At 39.5% G+C, this 25,201-nt stretch overlaps 1 long non-coding RNA gene across 1 annotated transcript in view; it reads left to right on the forward strand.

Annotated features, from left to right (window-relative positions):
• Positions 1–25,201, forward strand: part of LOC129657246 (uncharacterized) — a 36,515-nt gene that overhangs the window by 2,845 nt on the left and 8,469 nt on the right. The window contains exon 2 of the long non-coding RNA XR_008716636.1: positions 21,197–21,388. This is a non-coding gene — a long non-coding RNA (uncharacterized LOC129657246). The remainder of the gene's footprint in view (positions 1–21,196; positions 21,389–25,201) is intronic.

Raw genomic sequence — 25,201 nt, forward strand, 5'->3', positions numbered from 1 at the left:
TCGAAACAAAGAAGTGATTATTTCTGAAAAAAATGTGTTTGAAGCTTGCTTTCCCTTCTCATAACGTGGAGAAGTGTACTGACCCCACAGACAGAATGCACTGGCAAGGTGACTATAGCTAAATGAACTCACTTCTCAGTACAGGTTGCCCGGGGCTATAGAAACAGCAGCCCTAATTTGCCTTTTGCAGAGTATTGGATGGAAAAAAAAAATGCATTTTTTTCCCACAAGTGTTTGACAAAGACTGTTTTAAAATTTGCTCAGTCAAGTATATAAGGGAAGTGAGACATAGGAAACCAGAACCAAGAAGCAGAGCTTCCAGTACAGATCATTACTGGTGCTTCTACTAGATAATGTCAATCTGTGACATGGAGGAGAGGACCCAGGATGAAGCCAATTTACATCTTTCAACTTGTGGATTAAGGCATGTCTTCCCTACGAGGGTGAATTGGAGATTGATGTCAGATTTCATTGAATATCCTTTATTCAGTCCATACAGCTCATCTATATGTTGGTTTGGAGATTCAGCAAACTGAATCCAATTCTCATTTCCTTTTCCTAAGTAATTTTCAACACATAGAAAATCAATATCATTTGTCATCCAAATAAAGTTCTGAATCAAGGAACTCTTTCAGATGTTGTTTTATGAGGACAGCTAATACCTAGACCAAAGAGAACTTGTAGAAGATAGTCAAAGTCAGTTGTTTGTTTGTGTTAATTTCTTCTGCTTCTCTACAGTGTATTCAGTGCGGAAATTCTTGCCGGGCTTCTAGATGAGATTTCAGGCAGTTCTAGTGTTATTCTGAATATTCTTAGATAATATAAAATGCTGTGATCAGTTTAAGATGAAAAACATAGCCATGGTTTAGGAGCTAGAATTTCTAATCAACTCTGAAAATTGAGTTTTTCTATTAGTTATTTCTTGGTTAGTTAAAACTGCCAGTTTAACATCGTGGGTTACATGTAGTGGTGATGGAGCTGTGCTCAGCTGTGTCTGACTCTTTGCAACCCCATGGGCTGTAGCCCACCAGGCTCCTCTGTTCATGGGATTTCCAGGTAAGGATACTGGAGTAGATTGCCATTTTCTACTTCAGGGATCTTCCCAACCCAGGGATGGAACCCATGTCTCTTGTGTTTCCTGCATTGGCAGGCAGGTTCTTTACTCCTGTGGTAGCTGGGAAGCCCTGGGTTACATGTAGATATCTGGAAATTATGACTCCTACCTAGCTATCAAAACTATAGTGCTAAAGCAGCTAAAACCAGGTAACAAGAGTTCTTACATAATTCTGTTTTCAAGAAGCCTTTTTCTTGGTGTTGTACATGTTATAATTTTCAAAAGAGCTGTTCTTTTGTGATGACAGTCTGGACCTATCAGTGCAGTGCTGGAACTCTGGCTGTAGACGGCCCGCTGCGCATGGCAATCTGTGCTGTCCTTGTCCCAGGCTGGATGCACTCTTGCCCTAAACTTGTTCCTTCGGTGAGTCTCTCCCCCAGGTAAACACAGCTCCTGGCTGCTGCAGCAGAAACATTGTGTGTCCTTCCCCAGGTTCCTCTGCATCTCAGTCTGCCTCAGGGCTGGGTAATAGTAATTGGTGATTGTGCAGGAAACTCAGCAGGCCCTTGCTGGCTCTGGGGCAGCCAGAGGAGACAGTAAAAACCACCACCACCTGCCAAGCTTTCTTTCTTCCCTGTTAAGAGGGGAAGCAAGGAGCGGTTTCCTATGAAGAGAGGCACCACAGGGGAGAGTGCTCATGGAAAGGAGAAGCACTGTGGTTACACCGAAGTGTCGGGAGGTGCTCTTAAACAGCTTGCTTATTCCTGATCTAAGCATCAGGTTTATATTATGAAAATCCATAATGAAACAGCTTAGAATTGCTCTTCACTGTCAGCTTTGGCTAGCTTTCTTTCTTTTGATATATATAAACTCAGGCCACCATTTAAAAATAAAAGTTAATACAGCATTAACATTCTTAGGCATTCCTTGGACTTTTTATCACCTTCCATCTCTCTTGGAGGTTTCCCACCAAAAATCTATATGTGTGAGAAACAATACCCAAGTCTAGACAAAGTTCTCTCTTGGGCCAGCTGATATTGCTTGCTTAGGGTCAAGTTTCTGTAACTTTTGCCCATATCTTAATAGTAGACCATTCTCAGATACATTTATCACGTGGGAACAGGAGTACAAAAGAAAAAAGTAATCAGAATTTGTCAAATTATAAAGCAGAGTTAACCAGATCACTTCTAAAACCTGGTCCAGTGAAATTTCTATATTTTGACTAACACTATTATCAACTCCCTTCACTGGGGTAGAGTAGGCATGTTTTACTATAGATAGAAGAGGATCAGTTCAGTTCAGTCGCTCAGTCATGTCTGACCTCTTTGTGACCCCATGGACTGCAGCATGCCAGGCTTCCCTGTCCTTCACCAACTCCTGGAGCTTGTTCAAACTCATGTCCATTGAGTGGGTGATGCCATCCAAACATCTCATCCTCTGTCGTCCCCATCTCCTCCTGCCTTTAATCTTTCCCAGCATCAGGGTCTTTTCCAATGAGTTAGTTCTTTGAATCAGGTGGCCAAAGTATTGGAGTTTCAGCTTCAGCATCAGTCCTTCCAATAAATATTCAGGACTGATTTCCTTTAAGACTGATTGGTTGGATCTCCTTGCAGTCCAAGGGACCCTCAAGAGTCTTCTCCAACACCAAAAAGCATCAATTCTTCAGCACTCAGCTTTCTTGATAGTCCAACTTTTCACATTCATACATGACTACTGGAAAAACCATAGTTTTGACTAGATAGGCCTTTGTCGGCAAAGTAATGTCTCTGGTTTTTAATATGCTGCCTAGGTTGGTCATAGCTTTTCTTCCAAGGATCAAGTGTCTTTTAATTTCCTGGCTGCAGTCACCATCTTCAGTGATTTTGGAGCCCAAGAAAATAAAGTCTCTCACTGTTTCCATTGTTTCCTCATCTATTTGCTATGAAGCAATGGGACTGGATGCCATGATCTTAGTTTTCTGAATGTTGAGTTTTAAGCCAACTTTTTCACTCTCCTCTTTCACTTTCATCAAGAGGCTCATAAGTTCTTCTTTGCTTTCTGCCATAAGGGTGGTGTCATCTGCATATCTGAGGTTATTGACATTCCTCCTGGCAATCTTTAGTCCAGCTTGTGCTTCATCCAGCCTGGGATTTATTTCACATGATGTACTGTGCATATAAATTAAATAAGCAGGGTGACAATATACAGCCTTGACGTACTCCTTTCCTGGTTTAGAACCAGTTTTTGTTCTACATCCAGTTCTAACTGTTGCCTCTTGAACTGCATACAGATTTCTCAGGAGGCATGTAAAGTGATCTAGTATTCCTATCTCTTGAAGAATTTTCCACAGTTTGTTGTGATCTATACTGTCAAAGGCTTTGGCATAGTCAACAAAGCAGAAGTAGATGTTTTTCTGGAACTCTCTTACTTTTTCAATGATACAATGGATGTTGGCAGTTTGTATGAGAAGGAAATAATTGTCTCCCTTCACAACTATTAATGCTGTTCCCCCAAATCTGAGTGATGAAGTTCCCTAGAGTCTCAGAGATGTCACTCACCAGAGATTTCACCTGCTAAGGCAGAAAGATTAATTCTTACCATCAGAGGTATATTGTCACAGTATAATGTGGAGAACCAACTTTGGATGTAGTCAGGCCATGATATGAATCCCTCTCAACCTCTGCATCCAAGGGGCTTAGTAAAATTTCTTAACCTCTCAAGAGTCTCAGGTTTTTCTGTTGAGTTGAAGCAGGAATAATATCTGGTAGAGTTGAATTGGCAATTACATGATGTAATAATGCATGTAAATGCATGTAAAGTGGAACTCAATCTATGATGTTATAATTGTAACTTTATAATGATGTTGGAATGCACAGCCTTCATGTTCCTAGTTGCTGTGCTACATCTAGGAAGCTCATGCCTTTCCTTCTCATACCATTTGGAAGATTTCCTATTACAAGCTTTGATTCTCGTTAGCCCTCTCTCTGTCTTCCTGGAAACTAATGTTTTCCCCTTATACAGACTCATCATTTCCTTCCCTCCTTTCACGTGGGGAGAGTCTTGACAATAGCGATGGCCTGAGGACAGAACCCTAGGGAACCATAAGGTGCAAGAGGTAGTTAACGGAGAAACATCTCATGAGGGAATCGCAGAAGGACCAAGAAGTACGAAGATATCTAGAAAACAAAAGAAACCCAACAGAGCAGAGTTTTAAGGAGGCTGTAATGAGGACCAAAATGTAGCCTAAAGTCTAGAAGGAGGACTGAAAGAAAACTCTTCACTCAGATCCATAGATACCTTCTTGTCTGTGCCTTCTGAGACTAGTCACATGTTTATGTGCCAGCTGGCTGGGGCCCCAGGAGTCTTACCTACAGCAGAGAATGCATCTAAACAGCCGCCTGAGATGAGACTGCAGTGAGAACAGTGAGCTCAGCCTTAATAGACTGAGCTGAGGAATATTGGTACCCAGTGGTAGTTAAGATCTGGGTATTTGTAACACTTGTAGGATGGCAGGGGCAATGCCAGGAGAAAACCTTCTCTCTGTGGTGGAAAGCAAACTGGTGCAAAAAGTTCATGGGAGCCCAGGATTTTAGAGGTACCAGACGAGGAGCCTGGTGGGCTGCAGTCCATGGGGTCGCTAAGAGTCGGACACGACTGAGCGACTTCACTTTCACTTTTCACTTTCATGCATTGGAGAAGGAAATGGCAACCCACTCCAGTGTTCTTGCCTGGAGAATCCCAGGGACAGCGGAGCCTGGTGGGCTGCCGTCTATGGGGTCGCACAGAGTCAGACACGACTGAAGTGACTTAGCATAGCATAGCATAGAGCTTATGGAGATCCACTCAGGAAGGTGTGCTGTAAAAAAAGTAGGTTACTTTTCAGCTTGTTCAGAAAAGACTGCAAATTTAAACCCATTTATCCTCCTCTGCAGAAAATCATGTACTCAAATAATTCTAAACTAGTGCCTCAGGTGAAGCATCTACTATCCATGTAGGTATATGAAGTTGAATTTGGGCACACATTCTGCCTTTTAGGCCAGGGTCTCTACAAGTCCCTTTTCACTTTGCATTATTCGTTTATGGCCCCTGGAAGCATTTAATCAATTTGCAAAGCTTGACCTAGTCAAATCACATGGTACGCCTTTGCTTCAGCAAGCTACAAATAAAGGTATTTTCCTATACACTTTACTCTTCAAGGCTCCTTCAGATATTTGTTTCAACCTGATTTCACCCAGATAAACTTTTGGAGGGTAAGAACTTTGTCCCTACAAATTACGATTACCCTTAAGTAGATACATTCTCTCTCTGGGGAGTATTCACATAGAGAAGTGACAGTGCTTCCTTCTGTCGGGCAAAAATATATCTGAATACCAGATATTTTCCTATAAAAACATATTGGCACAAGAATCTCTTCAGTTTGAAAAAGAATCTTGCCTTACACTTTTTATGCTGTTTTCTTTCTGTCTCCCTTTCTCATAAATGCCATGGTAACGTGGGTCTGACTACTTCTTCACATTAAGTTATGAAATGGTTTTCTTGACCTATTGCTTTTTATAGGAGGCAGTGTTTATGACCCAATTTTGATTTACACAGAGTCATGGGAAAATGGAGCTGAATGTCAGTGTTTGTATTTGTTAAGCAGCGAACCATGCCACAAACGCTGTTTCCAGCAAGGGGTGAGGGCTAAGAAAACCTTAGTAGAGGCATCCCCGTGCCTTTCTGCTATGAAGCAGGATGAAAAAGGAACTAGGCTTGTTTCTCCAGGGATCAGCCTTCAAGTAATGCAGGAGCTCTATCCTGGGGCGGGGTGGTGCTGACTCACACACTGTTGCTTAAAGACCAGAGTTCCTTGTGCAGGAAGATGAAATTCTCATGGTGGAAACATGAGGCTCTTTTTGCTATTCTCCCAAAAGACATAAGTGCTGCAATTCATACATCATTATTGGTGGTTAGCATGCTGCCTGCCACATGGAAAATCTGTGAATAAGTGGACTGACTTCTGATGTTTCATGCAGGAGATTCAATATATGAGGGAGGGGTGAGATGCGATGTGAAGAAAGATCTTTCTTTTACCAAAGAAAACCAGTTCTAACAGAATTCCTGGGTAGTGGATCAGCAGCTCAGGAAACATGACATGAGATACTTTCTCAGAAAATGTAAATGTTTCTGCAAATATTTTCCTTTCCCAGCCAGATAGCCAGCCTGGCTTTAGTAAATCCCTCATAGAAATATTCGAATTTGCTATCAGCCTCCTTCCTCTAAAACCCATGTATTTTTATTAATAAAAACACAGAGATACATAGTTTGCCAAATTATATATAGAAATGTTCATATCCTTCCTTTGTTTAACGTTAGCTACCTGAGTTTTTAAATAAGTTTGCTAACCTGTTACACATAAGACAAATTACTTCCTCTGGCGATTAACATTTCCCCTCTGATACATAGATGCAGGATAATCAACCATGTTATCTGATTAAATTGTAATTTTAACATCTTTGCATGTATTTTCGATGTTTCAGTTGTTATGATCCAATAAGGGTGAGCTGCATAACTTGGAACTGGAGTTGCTTTCTTTGATGCTGTTTAAGTCAATCTTGCTGCTAGTAACTGATCTCTGTCTAGTGCCTTACTTTTTCTTTCTCTTCTTTCTTTCCTTCTCTGTTCCTCTTCTGCTTCCTCTCTCACCTACTTTCTCTTCTCCTCCTTCTGTCCTCCACTTCTCTTTCCTTTTCTGTCCTCCACTTCTCCCTCTTCCTTCCCTCTTGATTCTGCTTTTTCCCCCTAAATTTGTGATGCTTGGTTTAAATTGTCTAGATCAGTGGAAACATTGTATATCTTAGAAATTGTGCTTTTGTTGATAAAGAAATGCATATGACAAAACTACTATGCTCTTAGCTAAGTGCTTCTATAATCCATCTGTCTTCCTTGTGTAGATACTATTGTGAAAATAGCACTCTTGCAAACAAAAAAACCCCTTCATAGCATTATAGATGAGAGAGAGAGAAAACAATTCATTTTAAAGGAAGCGTTATCTGAGTTACATGCATGTAAGATAGCATGAAAATGACTGCAAAGTCTGCACAAACCTTTTCTTTCTCCTTGAGAGATAAACGGATGCTTCTTGTGATTGTCTCCTATATAACTTCTGAAAGAGTTGGTTTTGGAGGTACATGTTTATAGCGTCAAAGGCCCAAAGGCCTGTGACCTTGCACTATAAAATCAAAAGATAGGGCCTCTTATTGAATCCATTGTATTTTGAAGGAGTGCTGTAAGGCAACTGCTTCTCTCCTCAAAGAAAATGTTATCATTTCAACCTTCTATCATCCAGGAGAGGTTTGCAAGGTGCTTCTTTAAGTGGCTTTCATTAGTCACCACGGTAAACCTCAGTGCAAGGGGGATGATTTAGAAAATGTCCACATACGGCATGCTGTGAGCTGCAATTGGACTAATTAGTTGTGATGGTGTGTGTCTGCATGATAGTGTGGTTTTCAGAGACTGAGATTCATTCTGGCAATATTTTAAGAAGAAAGATTAATACAATGTTAGACTCAAATCTGATCTTAGTTCTATTAGGTTATGATGTGTATGGATTCATCCAGTTGTTCACCTATGGAGGTTTTCTTGGCAGAAGTTTACCTCTTGTCATTCTTGTAGTGCCATTTTTATACATATCACTGACTACACCAGTGATTACATTGTTATTAAGTCTCAGGAAACTCAGGGCCCTGTCAATGTGCCAGGATTGATCTTGCAAGATTCAGGCCAAATGCTCTAATCAAAATTCTTCAAAAACGATTTAGGAGTGGTTGTATGTGATTGCTTTATAGGTTGAGTCTTTCTTTGGGCTTCCAAATAATCAGAAAATCAAAAGAAGCTACTTGCATTCATCATTCATTCATTTTGTAAGATATGGCAATGATGAGGAACAAAGGTGAAATATAATGAATTCCTATTTCAAAAAAGCTTATAATTTAATAGTGAATATGTTCCATAAACAAATAAGTGTGATATAAAATAATCTGTCAAAGGTCAGTGCCTAATGCTACATGAGTGGTCAGATGGTGAAAAGATAACATTTGCTGGGATACTGGGAAAGGCTTTGTGGAGAAGGAGGCATGTGGACACTGGTCTCTACAGGCAATGACACTGGGTATGGGAGGAAGCTCAGGGATGCAGACAGGGAACGGCACAAAGTCACTGTGGCTGGAGCATGTTCAGGATGATGAACTGAACTCACGTTCTGGAAGATGAGACTGCAGATGTAGTTTAGAGCGGTGTTTTCACTTTTCACTTTCATGCATTGGAGAAGGAAATGGCAACCCACTCCAGTGTTCTTGCCTGGAGAATCCCAGGGACGGGGGAGCCTGGTGGGCTGCCGTCTATGGGGTCGCACAGAGTCGGACAGGACTGACGCGACTCAGCAGCAGCAGCATGAAGAGTCACGGGCTAGACTAAGATGAAATCTCATGTGTAGGTGTCATTTCTAAAGAAAGGCAATGGGAAGGACATGGACTTTGGAGTTAGAAAGTCCTAAGTTCAAATTTTGGTATTTTCATTTTCTGTCTCTGGAGTCTCGAGTCATAACTGTTTCACAGCTTCTTCATCTTTAAAGTTGGGGTAAAAATGCTTACCTTGCATCTTACTTTAAAGTTTATTAATTACAGCAATTTAGAAAGCACTAGATAAAATATGATATTTAAACTTTGTCTATTTGAGACTTCCTCCATGTACAGATTCATCACTGTTTTTTTTTTTTTTTCCTGAAGGAGCAGTGTGGGTCTGATTTATTGATTTGAAAGTGCATCATATCAGAGATTAGCACTTAGCATAGATCACTTAATGGTGTCTGTTAGGATACTTTTGAGTTGTTTCCCAATTCCAGCTAACGTCTTACATTTTGGTCCAGGATATTTCTTTCTGTTGTTTAATACTGCTCTTACAATGCCTTGACTAATTTTACTTCTCACTGTTAATCCCAACATGGTATTACTTTTATTTTTTGTTTTTCCTACAAGTGGCTGTTTGAATGAATTGACTTTGGAGCTTTCCCAATTCCTTTATTTACCTCTTAATCCTTTCATGTCACTCTGGAAGTACTGCTTCAAGATGAGTCCCTGCAGAGATGGCATTTCAAGCAGCCTGTAAGGATCAGCTGTGGGTTTTTTTTTTTTATTCTTTTCAGCACACAAACCCAATTTGGGAAATTATCACCTCAGGCATAAGGATGATAGTTCTGGAAATGTCAGTCAGAAAGGCATGTGGAATAGTCCAGCTCCCTTTTTACAAATAGTTTGGTGGGGAGCAAAATATCAACTCCATCAACTAGTCAGTGGGCGGACAGACCTTTGGAAATGTCTGCAAAACCCTCTGCTAGCTGCTAATCTTCTCTGTGTAATTTCACTGACATAAGCAATAAACCTTGTAATTATATTGCACTAATCAGGAACACTGACAATAATGGAATATCAATCACAGCACTCACATGTAAAACTGGTGAGATTCAGAGCCTAGTTTTGGCATCATTTGTAGTCTTACTTATAGCCTAACTAAAAGAAGCCGATGGATGCAAGCCGGCCAAATCACATGTAGCTCAACTATTTCTCTGACGATCTAGAGTATGCTTTTCAAAATGCATCATTCATTAAGTTCAATTTCTTATGCCAATGTTTGAGCCTGTGCAGTTTCCTTCATTTAGAGTTTATAACAGCAATAACATTCTTGACACAGGGCATTTCCTGAGGATTAATGGCCAGCTGGGGTTAATGGCTGAAGGTAGAGCCAAAGACCATCAATTCCTTCTCTCCAGTCATTAATTCTTAGGAGATGACCTGTCCTTTCATCATTATCGCTTGAGTCTGACCTTTATATGAAGAGATGTGGCGCTGTAGGAATTAATCCTATTGTGGGGGCTGCAAAAGATGTACCTGCCAAGCTGGGAGCTTTTTTTCACCCAAATTTGTTTTTAGGAAAACACCCATTTACTTACCAAATTACAAGTCATGCTCTATATCTGCATATATCCATAAGTAGTTTGTCTAGAATCAGTGATTTCCTTTTCTCCTAGTTTCTAATGAGTGATCAGAACTGATATTTATGAGATTTCTCTATTGTTTGATTGTTTGTTTTTAAAATGTTCATCTCTGCCAGGCAGCTCTGCTTTTTGGAGAAGTGTCTCATGACACTACGTTTCCATTGTTATGTAGGAACTGTTACACGTTCTCCTCACAACCGTTAATTCAAATGTGCACAAAGGCCCTTCCTCTTGGGTCTGTGTGTGTGTTTGTTTGGGCTAAAGAGGAGGAGGGATTGATCTGTGGGGAATAAAGGGATATGAAACCCAAGCCATGCATCCACCAAAAGCTCTTAAAAGATTTTCTTTTATGCGGGTACAAGGAGCTTCTTTCTAATCATCTCTTCATTATTGTCTCTGTGATTATTGTTCCCTGAAGATTTTCATTCTTGTATTTTCCCTTGAAAAAATAATAATGGTTAAATTATTTAATAATGTTGCTTTGTCTTTTATCTGGTCTCTCACCCAAGAATCTCCAGGTGCTTTGCAAAGATTAATTATGATTCACAAGGCTCACAAAATGGATCTTAATTTAAAGCATTTTGAGAGTTGTAAGGCCTCAATAAATTAAGGAAAAAAAGCAGAAACCTGAAGTTGGGGTTCATTTGTTTGACTGCAGAAGAAAGAGATTTCCTTCTTATTAATTCTGTGACTTTTTTTTTTTTTGCTCCAGAATTAGGATAAAGGATGTAAGGCTAGATTCGTGAAAGTGAATTAACTTCTCTTAAGTGCTATGAATTAACTTTTCCTAAGTACTCTATCTGTGCTATTTATTACTGGGGGCACAGTGCTGACTATTTAGTGAGCAGTGCATTAATCAGGATTCTTTGGGTCAAAAGTCACTGAAACCCTACTAATAATGGATTAAAAAAATAGCTGATGTAACTGAAAAATCTAGCTTCTGTCTGCCCTCAGCTAGACACAATGACACTATTATGTCCACGGACACTTTAACTTTTGGCTCAGCTTTCTTGGATAGACTTCATTTTTAGGCTGGCTTTCTCCAGGTGGTACCCCCAAGCAGCTTCAGACTTATATCCTACAATTTGAGAAACCTTAGTTAAAAGAGTTTTTCTTTCCCAAGAATTCCAACAAAAATAATTTAAGAGTCAGCCTGACTTCAGTCATGTGAGCACTCGGAACCAATTTCTGTGTCTGGTGGGCTTAAATATGTTGATTGGCTGAGCTGGTTCATGGTACTGTCCTTGAAGCCAAGGCTAGAATCAATCGACCATATCCAAACTGGGTGAGGATGGGCTTCCCAGGTAGCTCATTGGGTAAAGAATCCACCTACAGTGCAGGAGATACAGGAGATGCAGGTTCAATCCCTGGGTCAGGAAGATCCCTTGGAGGAGGGCATGGAAACCCACTTCAGTATTCTTTCCTGGAGAATTCCATGGACAGAAGAGCCTGGCAGGCTACAGTCTATAGGGTCACAGAGAGTCAGACATGACTGAAGCAACTGAGCATGCACCCACCCACAAGGATAGTTCTCAAAAGGAAAGGCAAGAAGTGATTTCAAGAAGGTGGAGGAATGATGTTTGAGAGGCAGAACAATAAGTGTCTGTAGAAGGTAGCATGTCTTACTCATTCATATTTGCTTCCAGCACAGATAATTGAAGACTCAGTGATAAAACTCAAAACCTCTGACTTTATTAATGTAATTTTTCATCAACATAACACTTTCTAAAACATACACTCTGAAACCTAGTCTCGTAAGATATTTCTTGTTAAAAAGTACATAATGATTACACAAACTTAAGAAACACAGATCCCTGGGTTGGGAAGATCCCCTGGAGAAGGAAAAAGCAATCCACTCCGGTACTGTTGCATGGAAAATCCCATGGACAGAGAAGCCTGGTAGGCTACAGTCCATGGAGTCACAAAGAGTCAGACTTGACTGAGTGACTTCACTTCACTTCAAGAAATGCAGAAAATTATAACTCTCCATGGATGTATATTAGTACTAAATAAGTCAGTATGCCCTTATAACACATATGGATTTTTACTGTACTTACACAGTCAACAAACTGCTCCTCCATTCATATATGTATATATATTGCATATGTGTATGTATGTGTTTTTGTTGCCAAATTTGTGTTTTCAGATACCAGAAATGTAATAATAAGATGTGACAGTCTCTCGAGGTAGAATGGTACTGCTGCTGCTGCTGCTGCTAAGTCGCTTCAGTCGTGTCCAACTCTGTGTGACCCCATAGATGGCAGCCCACCAGGCTCCCCTGTCCCTGGGATTCTCCAGGCAAGAACACTGGAGTGGGTTGCCATTTCCTTCTCCAATGCATGAAAGTGAAAAGTGAAAGTGAAGTCGCTCAGTTGCGTCTGACTCTTTGTGACACCATGGACTGTAGCCTACCAGGCTCCTCTGTCTGTGGAATTTTCCAGACAAGAGTACTGGAGTGGGGTGCCAGTGCCTTCTCTGAAAATGGTACTAGGAGAGAGAAGAAAGAGACTGTAAATGAAGGTGGACTGAGATTTTAGGGCAACTGCAGAAATTAACATTGGAGGCTCATTTGCCTATACCAGGGAGTGTTCACAAAAAGCCACAGTTGCTAAAATTATTAAGACTGGGTTTCCCACTGGGAGAGCACAGAGTGGTGAGAATCTGTTGATCAGGTTATGGTTGTCAGGGAAGAATGTGCCCAGTACTGTGAGTTATGAAAAAAATTTGTCTGAGGAGACCTCAGGTATTGTTCAATTCCTAATTCCAGGGAATTGGATTAACATGATTGAAGAGCAGCAGAACCCTCTGCCATAAGTAGGAAGTCCAGGGCTTCAGATTTTGGACTAGACCTGGAGGACAGACTGAGGGGACAGAAGTTATGAGGATTGAGGAAGAAGTCAAGAATAAAACTACTGGCCATGTATGTTCATGGTGTATATACAAGAATATGGGTCTTTTTGGGAATCTAACCTGGTACAAGGATGGGATGGAGAACATGTTGAAAATGTTACCATAACATAATAGATAAACTTCAGAATGGAAAGCACTGTGAATCTCAAATCCCAGAAAATACAAACTGGGCAAGTTATTTAATTATGTGAAAACTTAGTCTCATCTGTAGTCAGAATAATATTATTTTCCTTGGAGGGAAGTTGTAAATATAGTAAATAAAACATTTCACCATTACATTAGAGGGTCTGCAAAAACATCTTGTTCTTTATTTCTTTGTGACTGAAATAACTGGAGCGTATTTCTGCTCATCAGTGAACAATATAATCAATGTTATCAACTCACAATAGCTTAGCCACTCATTTTTAAATTTATTGGAGTATAGTTGCTTTACAATGCTGTTAGTTTCTGCTGTACAGCAAAGTGAATCAGCTATACATATACATATATCCCCTCTTTTTTGGACTTCCTTTCCATTAGATCACCGCAGAGCATTGAGTAGTTTCCTGCACTATACTGTACGTTCTCATTAGGTATCTATTTTATACATAGTATCAATATTATTTATATGTCAATTCCAGTGTCCCAGTTCATCCCACCCCCCTCCCCTTTTCCTGATTGGTCAACCACTTGTTTAAAACCATCTATTTTGAGTAAACATTCAGGTCAACAAAAAATCCCCTTACTCTTGTCCCTTTCTCCTATGTGATCCTAGTTTGAGAGAAACATATAATATGAAAGTATGCTGTTGATAGAAGAGAAAAGTCTGGTTGGTTACCTCTCTGGTTTCTGGGCTTACTGGCATCTGTTGAGGTATAACTTGTTCCATTAGGTGTCAGGTGCTGCCTTATGGGCCTATGTTTCTGTCTTGAGTATTTTTGGACAATTAATTGCCTCTAGTTCTGCAGTCTACTCACCGTTTATGCTAACTGTGAATGTAAATATCTTTCTGGTATACCAATGCTCCTTTTCATTTCTGGGTCCCTCTAAGAGGTTTAGGAGTGCTCCATTTCTTTCAGAGTTTTTTTCCATGAGGTTTTTATCAAGCCTTTCTCCTTCCCTTCCCCCATCCCCCTTCCCCCACTTTCTCTCTTTATTTTTTTCACTTATTCATTAATACATCCATTAATTCCATCTTTATTGGGATATAATTGACAAAAGCCTTTGACTGTGTGGATCACAACAAACTGTGGAAAATTCTGAAAGAGATGGGAATACCAGACCACCTGACCTGCCTCCTGAGAAATTTGTTTGCAGGTCAAGAAGCAACAGTTAGAACTGGACATGGAAAAACAGACTGGTTCCAAACTGGGAAAGGAGTACATCAAGGCTGTATATTGTCACCCTGCTTATTTAACTTATATGCAGAGTACATTATGCGAAATGCCAGGCTGGGTGAAGCACAAGCTGGACTCAAGATTGCTGGGAGAAATACCGATAACCAGAGATATGCAGATGACATCACCCTTGTGGCAGAAAGCAAAGAGGAACTAAAGAGCCTCTTGATGAAAGTGAAAGAGGAGAGTGAAAAAGATGGCTTAAAACTCAACATTCAGAAAACTAAGAGCATGCATCTGGTTCCATCACTATATGGCAAATAGATGGGGGAACAATGGAAACAGTGAGAGACTATATTTTGGGGCTCCAAAATCAATGCAGATGGTGACTGCAGCTGTGAAATTAAAAGACGCTTGCTCCTTGGAAGAAAGGCTATGACCAATCTAGATAGCATATTAAAAAGCAGAGACATCACTTTGCCAACAAATGTCCATCTAGTCAAAGCTTTGGTTTTTCTAGTAGTCATGTATGGATATGACAGTTGGACTATAAAGAAAGCTGAATGTCAAAGAATTGATGCTTTTGAACTGTGGTGTTGGAGAAAACTCTTGAGGTTTATTTGGACTGCAAGGAGATCAAACCAGTCAATCCTAAAGGAAATCAGTCCTGAATATTCATTGGAAGGACTAATGCTGAAGCTGAAATTCCAATACTTTGGCCACCTGATGGGAAGAACTGACTCATTGGAAAAGACCCTGATGCTGGGAAAGATTGAAGGCAGGAGGAGAAGGGGACAACAGAGGATGAGATGGCTGGATGGCATCACCGACTTTATGGCCATGAGTTTGAGTAAGCTCTGGGAGTTGGTGATGGACAGGGAAGCTTGGTGTGCTGCAGTCCATGGAGTCACAAAGAGTTGGACATGACTGACTAAACTGAACTGAACTGAAGTTTAGGGTGTACAGAATTTCCTTCTTTTTAAAGGCTGAGTAATAGTCCATTCATATTTATACCACATTTCCTTTATCTGTTCGTCCTTTGATTGAGTCTTAGGTTCCCTTCATGTCTTGGTTATTTTAAATAATACTTCAATGATCATGGAAGTGCAGGTATCTCTTTGAGATCCTGAGTTCAATTCTTCTGGATAAACACCCAGATATAGGATTGTTGGATCACATGATATTCAATTTTTAATATTTTGAGGACCTTCCATACAGTTTTCCATAGTTGCTGTACTAATTTATATTCCCACCATCCAATGATTCCCTTTCTCTCCATCCTCACCAGCAGTTATTATCTTTGTTTCTTTGATGATAGCTATCGTCTTAGACAACTTTCTGGGCTGCTGCTACTCTACTGCTATGCTGGATATGGTGCTTCTCTATAAGGCTTATATCCTCTGAGTATATACTCTGGAGAGTCAGATACTTATTTAAAATAAAAAAGTCATTACTGTGGTAAAATACACATAGCATAGAATTAGTATCGTGAGTATTTTTAAGTGTACAGTTCACTAGTGTTAAAAGTACCTTCACATTGCTGTGCAACCATCCATCTCCAGAATTCTTCTCATCTTGCTGAATTAAAACTCATGAAACAATAACTCCTCATTTCTCCTTCCTGGAAGTGCCCTTGGAAATCATTTTACTTCTGTCTCTGTATTTGACTACTCTCAATACCTCATATAAGTGAATAACACAGCATTTGTCTTTTTGTTTTTGACTGACTTATATCACTTAGCATAATATCCTCAAACTTCACTCATGTTGTAGCATCTGTCAGAATTTTCTTCCTTTTTAAGGCTGAACAATATTTCATTGTATATTTGTACTATATTTAGTTTTTCAGGTGATTATCTTTTATACTCTGTGATTTTTCAAAATACACCTAATAACCTTTTGCAGTTTCTACCATTTCACCATTTTCCCCCACCAGATGTTAATTCTGAGTGATGGTGAAGGGGGCAGGTAGCTGGATTTCCCACCTCATTTCAGTCCCACCTCATCTAAATCCTTGGCATATGACTCTCACTAAATAAGGCTATTATATAATCTCATACATTATTTTTCTTTTAACCACTCTGTGGTTAATGAATAAATTCTCATTGGTGAATTCTGTAGGATTTGGATCTTGATAAATAAAGTCAAATGATTAAACTTTTAAAAAAGAGAGAAGGAGGGAGGGAAGGTTGGGAAGAGAGAGATGGAAGTAGAGAAAGGAAGAGAGAAAACTGAGGGAGAGAAACTTTTTTCTCAAGCATCTAGTTCCTGCAATTGAAACTGTATAGTTCAATATTAATGTTTCCATAAAATATTTATAAAAATCTGTAGAAGTGCTTGAAAGGCATGCATTTGACTCATTTTTCTCTGTGTATCAAATGCTAAGCTAAGAACAGTATGTATAGATAAATATTACTGTCATTTGAATGGGAGGGGGACAATTATGGGTAAAAGGGATTAAAACAAACAAAAACAAATGACCAACAACATATATCAATATGCCCTGCTATATGAGAACTGAAGCTAATTCATGTAAAGCATCTGACACATAATAAGTGGTCAAGAAATGGTGACTGTAATTATAGTATATTCACCCTTTTGGTGAGAGTTTGAATTAATTTTGACAATTGATTTTGACTTCATTCAAGGTTTTACCCTCAAGTTCAGACCTGATGATTTGGGATTTTGAGCTGATTACTTAAGTATGTTTGTACTTTGAATGACAGAGAGTGATAATGGGAAGATTGATGCTTTATTTTGTAAACTGAGAGAGCTGATATTCTATTCTTACCAAAAGAAAGGGCTCCTCAATCCTCTTCTCTCTGAGAATGGTAATTTATACTTATGTGTAGCATCATACTTTGAATAATTTTTTTATGCAAAATCATCTATCTATGATTAGTTATATTTAGTTGTATAACAACAATGGAAATTCCCCTTTTGTAAAGAGAATATGGTTTGCTCATCCTTTCCTCATTTAAATGGAACTCCAGGCTTCATTTGAGGCAATAGTGTACAGGTTGAAGATATGGGCTCTGGGATCAGAGAACTGTGGTTTCAAAACCAAGCCTTGTTATGTACTAGCTGTGTGACCTGGAGAGCATTATTATTTAACCTCTTGCCAGTTTTCTTATCTGTCAATAGGAATAAAACAGAATCTACCTTCTGGAGTCAATGTGAAAATTCAATGAAATAATAATTCAACATTTACTGTAGTATATGCTGCATGCTAGGGGTCAAAGTTAGTTGTTACTATTCACAACTCCTACCCTTATTTGTGTAATGAGTTTTACCTTGCAGTACTTAAAAAATTTTCTTTCTTGGCTGTTTGCTATTATTTCCTGAGTACTGTGGGACTTCTTGCTTCCTGCCAAGAGGGCCATCCTCATTTTCTCTGTGTGGGTTATCCTTAGCTCATTGGCTGAAATTTCCTGCCTTTTTTAGAGGTGCCATTTTCAGAGTCAAGTTCAAGGGCCTGTGAGGTCCTCCTGTGGTGAGAAGTTAGGCCAAGATGATGCTGATAGCACTGTGCTGCTTGAATTCATTTGCTCTGAAAGCCATTCCTAATCCTGGATGGTGCCCCTGCCTGGTGCCCTTGTCTGGGTTGTAACCACTGTGGGGTATGACCTCTAGAGAATACTCAGTCTCTGAAAAACTTCCTTGCTGGAATCTCTCTCAAACGGGAGGAGCACAGTGTACTTGTCATTTGCAGTATGGCTTCTTGTTACTTGTTTAGTTCGATTCAAGTCTGCATTTGAGAGTCTGGCTTTTTTTTTTTTTTTTAAGGAATCTCTCCCTTTCACCTAACATTTAAAGATAATCAGACAAGACAAACAGACCAACAAAACAGTTGATATGTAGCATTTCTAACAGATTCTTTCCAGAAAATAGAGGCTATTAAGGATCACAAATAATGTACTAACTCTTTTTAAAAGAATTTTTTGGGGAGATTTTAAAGTAAACTAGGTCTGAGGGAAGTGGCAACCCACTCCAGCATTCTTGCCAGGAGAGTCCCATGGACAGAGGAGCCTGGAGGGCTGCAGTCCATGGGGTCACACAGAGTCGAACACGATTGAAGCAACTAAGCAGCAAGAAGCTGCAGGTCTTGTTGCAGTTTATCAGATGAAGAGCAAAAATGGCCCACCCAGGATACCGCTCTTAATTAGATATACAATAGAGTTAATGGAATTTGTCATTGTTCAAGCAGTTTCGAACATCCACCATTTATGTAGCATTGTGGCAGTTGCTGAGAACTGTTCTAGAATAAAATAGAATTTGTTCCAAAAGCTTACAGTGATGGGAGAAAAAGCTATAGTTGGAGATGGAGAACATTATGTATGGGCAGCAGGCCAGTATGTGGAGCTTTAGTTTTGCATCATTTCTGTTTGTTATACAGAGCAAGCAGGATTCTACTTGTCTTCACTCCTCTTTAGGCTGTGAGGATACTAATGAATCAGCAAAACTTGGCTCATTATTTTAGTATTAATTTTTTTGCTGTATCTACAATTTATATTTTGGGAGCCAAATCCTCTTTGCTTAGGTAGAAAGCTGCTATTCATAATTGTATCAAAAGATGAACCAACTGGACTCTTAACTGAGTATAATTCAACTTGGAATAACACATTTTGAAGGAGAGTCCTTGAAAAAAGAAATGTGAAAAGGTCTGGAAAATTCTGAACAAGATCTGGATAGATAAAAATTGGCCATAGGGCACAGGGGTAAGGTTGATAGCAAGATTCTTCTAATCCTAATATCTTTTTTTACATGCAGAGGCAGCCTTATTACAGGAAATTACAATGACAGTGATAACAGGGTTGTGTTATATGACACTAGTTCCACAGAATGTTTCTACTGTTTTTATAAAAGAAAAATTATGCTTCTCAGTTTGAGTTCATTTTTTTTTTTTTAGTATGCACTTTTGTATAGTTCTGTGTATAATGATTTTCCAATGTAATGGTTCAAAAGCAGTTACTCAATTTGATGCATGTGAAACATGCTGCTGCTAAGTCGCTTCGGTCGTGTCCGACTCTGTGCGACCCCATAGATGGCAGCCCACCAGGCTCCCCCGTCCCTGGGATTCTCCAGGCAAGAACACTGGAGTGGGTTGCCATGCTAATCCTGAAAAGCATTTCAACCTAGGAGAATCCTTCTCTACATGGAAAGCTAGTTTACTTGAAAATGATTTCTAGGCAAGGACTGGGTTTCCAAGGTATGGAGAGATACAGAGTTATCTTGGTTTAATTAGAAACTGGCATTTCTACCCAACCCCATTTACTTAATTACAGCTTGTTTTAAGGAGAATAATAACATGAAGAAAGAGTAAAGAATAAGATTAAGACTTAAAACTTGAGTTCAAAATCTATCTCAGTGCTTAACAGTGTGGTGATTTTGTGGAAAAGCTACTTGCAATCTATGCTGGTTTAATTGCAAAGTATTTCTAATTCTTTACTCTCCACTCTGTCCATGTGACTCTGTGTCTCCTCTCAGTAAGCAGTGATGTCTATTTCCTCAGCCCTTGACTCTGATTTGGTCTTTTAATTTCTTTGGCCAATGTAATGAAGTGGCTAGAGAATGAATGGCTGTGTGGCCCATTGGCACTCAGACTTCTTGCCACATGTAGAGAAATTACATGAAGGAGAGAGGTCCCCAGCTAATGACTGGCCACCCTCCAGAACCAAGGTCTCCCAAGCTCAGCTACATGCTCAGTGACAGCAGATGCTTGAGAAAGGCCAGCAGAGATGAGAGAATATCTCAGCTGAACCCTGCCTCCAAAATCAACTTATGGAATCGTGAAATATAAATGATTATTGTCTTAGACTAAATTGATTTAGTAAACCTCTGAGATTCACTTAACCTATCTGTAAAATGGAGATGATTATATCTGTCTCAAACAGTTGTTATGAGGACTGTATAATATGAGAGATGTTATAAATAGGCCAATCACCACAGCTGACACATAGCATGTGTCTAATTAATGTCAATTCTCCTTTCACCCTTTCTATCAGCTCCACCTTCCTTTTCACCCCTTCCTTCCCTACAGCTTTCTCCCTTGGATCAGAAAGGCATATAGTCAACACTGTTAATAATTCAGTTGTCATATAGATGGCTAAGGCACTATGAATATGTAATTAAAGTGATGGATGCTCAGCTCACATTAAAATAACTGGCGTGGTGAGTACAACAGAACACATCTTGATTAAGCAGTTTGATCCATGTGCTTTCTCAGTGGCTGCAGATCAAATACCGAGTGGGGCTGCGTGAGGCTGACAGGCCCTATGTGACTTAAAGAAGGACAATGCTGGAAGGGCTGATTTCACCAAATTCCACCCATTCATGTTTGGTATCAGTGGATTAATTATTGAAATGTGTTTTACAGCACAGCTTTTATTAATTTGCAAAGTACTTTACATTTGAGCTAAGTTGTATATATTTTGAAAGTGAATGAACATTGATTTAATGAAAAAAAAAATTGAGAACCTAATATGTTAGAGATTAGGCCAGAGATTCAGTATAGCTATATAAGTTGTCCCTGTAGAGCTTAACTCTGTTCTGTTCCTAAATCATATTCCAAATAGAGGTCTTCTCATCCCAAGGGACTCTGGGATTAATCTTTTCCTTGGAAGGAAAGGCTGAAGTTCATTGATTCAACACTGACTGAGTCTGGTTGTTTATCTGTTATAAACATATAACCAAATTTGAATGTAACAAGTACGACCTTCTTGAGACTGAATTACAGTGAGATGAATAATGCCTCAAGGGGCTGATAATATGTATTGTTCAATGACTTCATTATACTGATATCTACTATTAAATACATTAATCTACCCGTATTGCTGATTGCCTGTTGTTTGGAATTTTGTCCGATGCCCTGAATCTTTGGTTTCTTTTCTTTTTTTTTTTTTGTAGTTATCCATTTACTGATTCAACAATTTATCAAGCACATGTGCCTTTGTTGTGCCAGAAACATGGTCTTTGCTCTACCAGAAATTCTGGACCAGTGAACTGAGGCAGACACATAAACAAATGACTAGAACAACAGAAGGAAACCTTCAGCTAGAAGTTTTATAGGGGATCATGGAATAGGAGCAAGGAATCAAGGTGCCTTTCACCCGGGACAACTTGTTTTGATCTGAGGCAAACTCTCTCCCATTATAGAAAGTTTATCATCACCCCAGGAAACTAACCCTGCAGCTAGTTTTTTTTATTTCCACATCTCAGTCTTGAACTTTTCTGACTTGCAGCACTCTGCCTGGGTTCCTGAATATATCATTTCTGTCCCCCTGAGGCTGTTATGAAATACTTGGCCAGACTTAGGAAGAAAACACATAAATATACAGCCATAGAATGTGTTACATTGATTTTTACAAGAAATTCTCTCAGTTATATTTCTCTTTAGTGGTGGGTGATATTTATGGAAAAGTGATCTTTGTGAGTAATACCAGTATTGTATTTAGGAAGTGCTTATTGCCATGAATTTAGGAAGTTAGTAGTTATATTAGTCTGCTCTGGCTGGCATTACAAATTACCACAGACTGGGTGGCTTAAACAACAGAACTTTATTTTCTTACCTCCTGGAGGCTACAGGTTAGCCATCACAGGATGAGCAGGGTGGGTTTCTGAGGCTCCGCATCCTGGCTGGTGTATGGCCAGCTTCTTCCTGTGTCTTCACCTGGCCTTCCTCAGTGTGTCTGTATGTCCTAAACTCCTCTTCTTACCAGGACACCAGTCATATTGGATTAGGGCTTGCTCTAATGACCTCGCTCTAACGTAATCCCTTCTTTAGAGACTCAGTCTTCAAGTACAGCCACATTCTCAGATGTGAGGCACTGGGACTTCAGCATATGAATTTTGTCGTTGTTCAGTTGCTCAGTTGTGTCCTACTGTTTGGGACCCCATGGACTGCAGCACGCCAAGCTCCCTGTCCCAGAGCTTGCTCAAACTCATGTCCCTCGAGTCAGGGATGCCGTCCAACCATCCTCTGTCACCTCCTTCTCCTCCTGCTTTCAATCTCTTATAGCATCAGGGTCTTTTCTAATGAGCCAGCTCTTCTCATCAGGTGTCCAAAGTATTAGAGCTTCAGCTTATGAATTATAGGAAAACGCAATTCAGCCGATTGTTATGTTTGCATAGTTTGCATTTTGTAGTTTGCATCAAAATATCATTAAAATCTGAACATTTATAAGTAACAAATAAGTTTCTGCTTTATTTTTAATATAGCTAATAAAATATATTCAACTACTTTAAAGAAAAGGGGCCTTTGTTTCGTGGCACTTGGTATGTGTTTATATATAAGCTCAGTTGGCTCAGGTGTGAAGGAGAGAGGAGTCTGAAGTTTTAGACAAGCCAGAAATGGTGTGAAAGCCTTCAGTTTGCTCTGAGCTTCTACATATTAATTTCCTTGCTCTAGTAATAAAATTATGGCATATGATTTGAAAATTATTACCTAAATAATTCTTTTTTGAATTGGCAATTAGCCAGCTTCTTCTTTATATACTGTCAGGAACATTTTTTCTTTCTTTTTTCTTTGCTTTATGAGCTCTCAGTTTGACTTCTATTCTAGCGGTGCATCTGTTGACTAACGGTATTTTTCTTTGCCTGTGTTGTTTTGTATTGTGTGTGTGTGTGTGTTGAGAGAGAGAAGGAAAATAGTGCCAGAACAGGAGGGAGGAAGAAAGCACATTTACTTTGGATTAACATATGTCATCCCTTGTTATCCATCTGGAAATTCAGAGAGAGAGAATTATCTAAGGGAAGGAAAGGGATTACTCATTGAATTTATACATAAGATAAAGAATATTTATGTCCAACTCTGTTAACTTTCAAAATTGTACTAACGCTACTAGCATTTGGAAGAAACTAGCAAAGCTTCAGTCAGAGGCAATGCTGATACATGTAATTAAGATGAAGCATGATAAGTGCTTTGGTAGGGCAATAATAGTGTTTACAGAAGGACATAGAAAGGTCATTTAGCCTGAAGAATAATTAGAAGGTGATGTTTGGTTGACTTACCAACAATAGCATTTAATCTGCTCAATGTTTTCAGCATCAGGAATTTGAACAGAGCACTTCTGAGCAGCTGTGCTTCTTGTGGCATCAGATGAGGTCTAAGTGATCTTATTTACATGCTGGAAATGGGTGCTCACTGTCAGCTGGGAGCCCAGTGTGTTTGGGCTGTCAGCCAAGAGCCTCAGTTTTCCATGTGGTCTTCTCCACACACCTACTTGTTCCTCACAGCATGGTGACTGGGTTTTCAAAGGAAGTGTTATAAGACAGTAGAGCTGAAACATGTGTGGACCTTTTAAGACCTTGCAAGAGAAGTTATACAATATCACTTCTAACAACATTTTATAGTTCAAAACAGATCGTAGGAACCATCCATTTTCAAAGAGAGAGGAAATCTACTCCACTTACTGATGGGAATATAAATTCATATTGTTTTTTTTTTAAATTTTATTTTATTTTTAAACTTTACATAATTGTATTACTTTTGCCAAATATCAAAATGAATCCGCCACAGGTATACATGTGTTCCCCATCCTGAACCCTCCCCCCCTCCTCCCTCCCCATGCCATCCCTCTGGGTCGTCCCAGTGCACCAGCCCCAAGCATCCAGTATCGTGCATCGAACCTGGACTGGCAACTCGTTTCATACATGATATTTTACATGTTTCAATGCCATTCTCCCAAATCTTCCCACCCTCTCCCTCTCCCACAGAGTCCATAAGACTGTTCTATACATCAGTGTCTCTTTCTCTTCTAAAGCAGGATGTTGAATGGGAGATTTTTCTGTGACCATCTTTGGAAATATGGTCTACCACACTGGTCTACATCTCCTGGCATTTTGCCTGTTTTTTTCTTTTTTTTTTTTTGCCCTGATTTTGGAAGCCAACTAACACTTTCCTCTTGATAATGACTTTTCACACCATGAAGTCATGAAGAAAATGATCCTTTATTTTATCTTCTCTTTCAACCCTTCCTTCCAGGAATATTTGATTAAGTCCTATTTCACAACTTAAATTAGTTCTTTTCTATTTTTGGAAAATGGATAATATCTTAATATCTTTTAAATCAGCACCTTACATAGGATATTTGACTCTTGATAGGAATTGGTAAGTGTTAAGCAAATACACAATAAACTGTGGAAAATTCTGAAAGAGATGGGAATACCAGACCACCTGACCTGCCTCTTGAGAAACCTATATGCAGGTCAGGAAGCAATAGTTAGAACTGAACATGAAACAACAGACTGGTTCCAAATAGGGAAAGGAGTACATCAAGGCTGTATATTGTCACCCTGCTTATTTAACTTATATGCAGAATACATGATGAGAAATGCTGGGCTGGAAGAAGCACGAGCTAGAATCAAGGTTGCCGGGAGAAATATCAACAACCTCAGATATGCAGATGACACCACCCTTATGGCAGAAAGTGAAGAGGAACTAAAAAACCTCTTGATGAAAGTGAAAGAGGAGAGTGGAAAAGCTGGCTTAAAGCTCAACATTCAGAAAACGAAGATCATGGCATCTGGCCTCATCACTTCATGGGAAATAGATGGGGAAACAGTGTCAGACTTTATTTTTCTGGGCTCCAAAATCAATGCAGATGGTGATTGCAGCCATGAAATTAAAAGACGCTTACTGCTTGGAAGGAAAGTTATGACCAACCTAGATAGCATATTCAAAAGCATTACTTTGCCAACAAAGGTCCATCTAGTCAATGCTATGGTTTTTCCAGTGGTCATGTATGGATGTGAGAGTTGGACTGTGAAGAAAGCTGAGCCCTGAAGAATTGATGTTTTTGAACTGTGGTGTTGGAGAAGACTCTTGAGAGTCCCTTGGACTGCAAGAAGATCCAACCAGTCCATTCTAAAGGAGATCAGTCCTGGGTGTTCATCAGAAAGACTGATGCTAAA

This window comes from Bubalus kerabau, chromosome 7 (genome assembly GCF_029407905.1).
Source record: "Bubalus kerabau isolate K-KA32 ecotype Philippines breed swamp buffalo chromosome 7, PCC_UOA_SB_1v2, whole genome shotgun sequence".
In the NCBI taxonomy this organism is placed as follows: domain Eukaryota; kingdom Metazoa; phylum Chordata; class Mammalia; order Artiodactyla; family Bovidae; genus Bubalus; species Bubalus kerabau.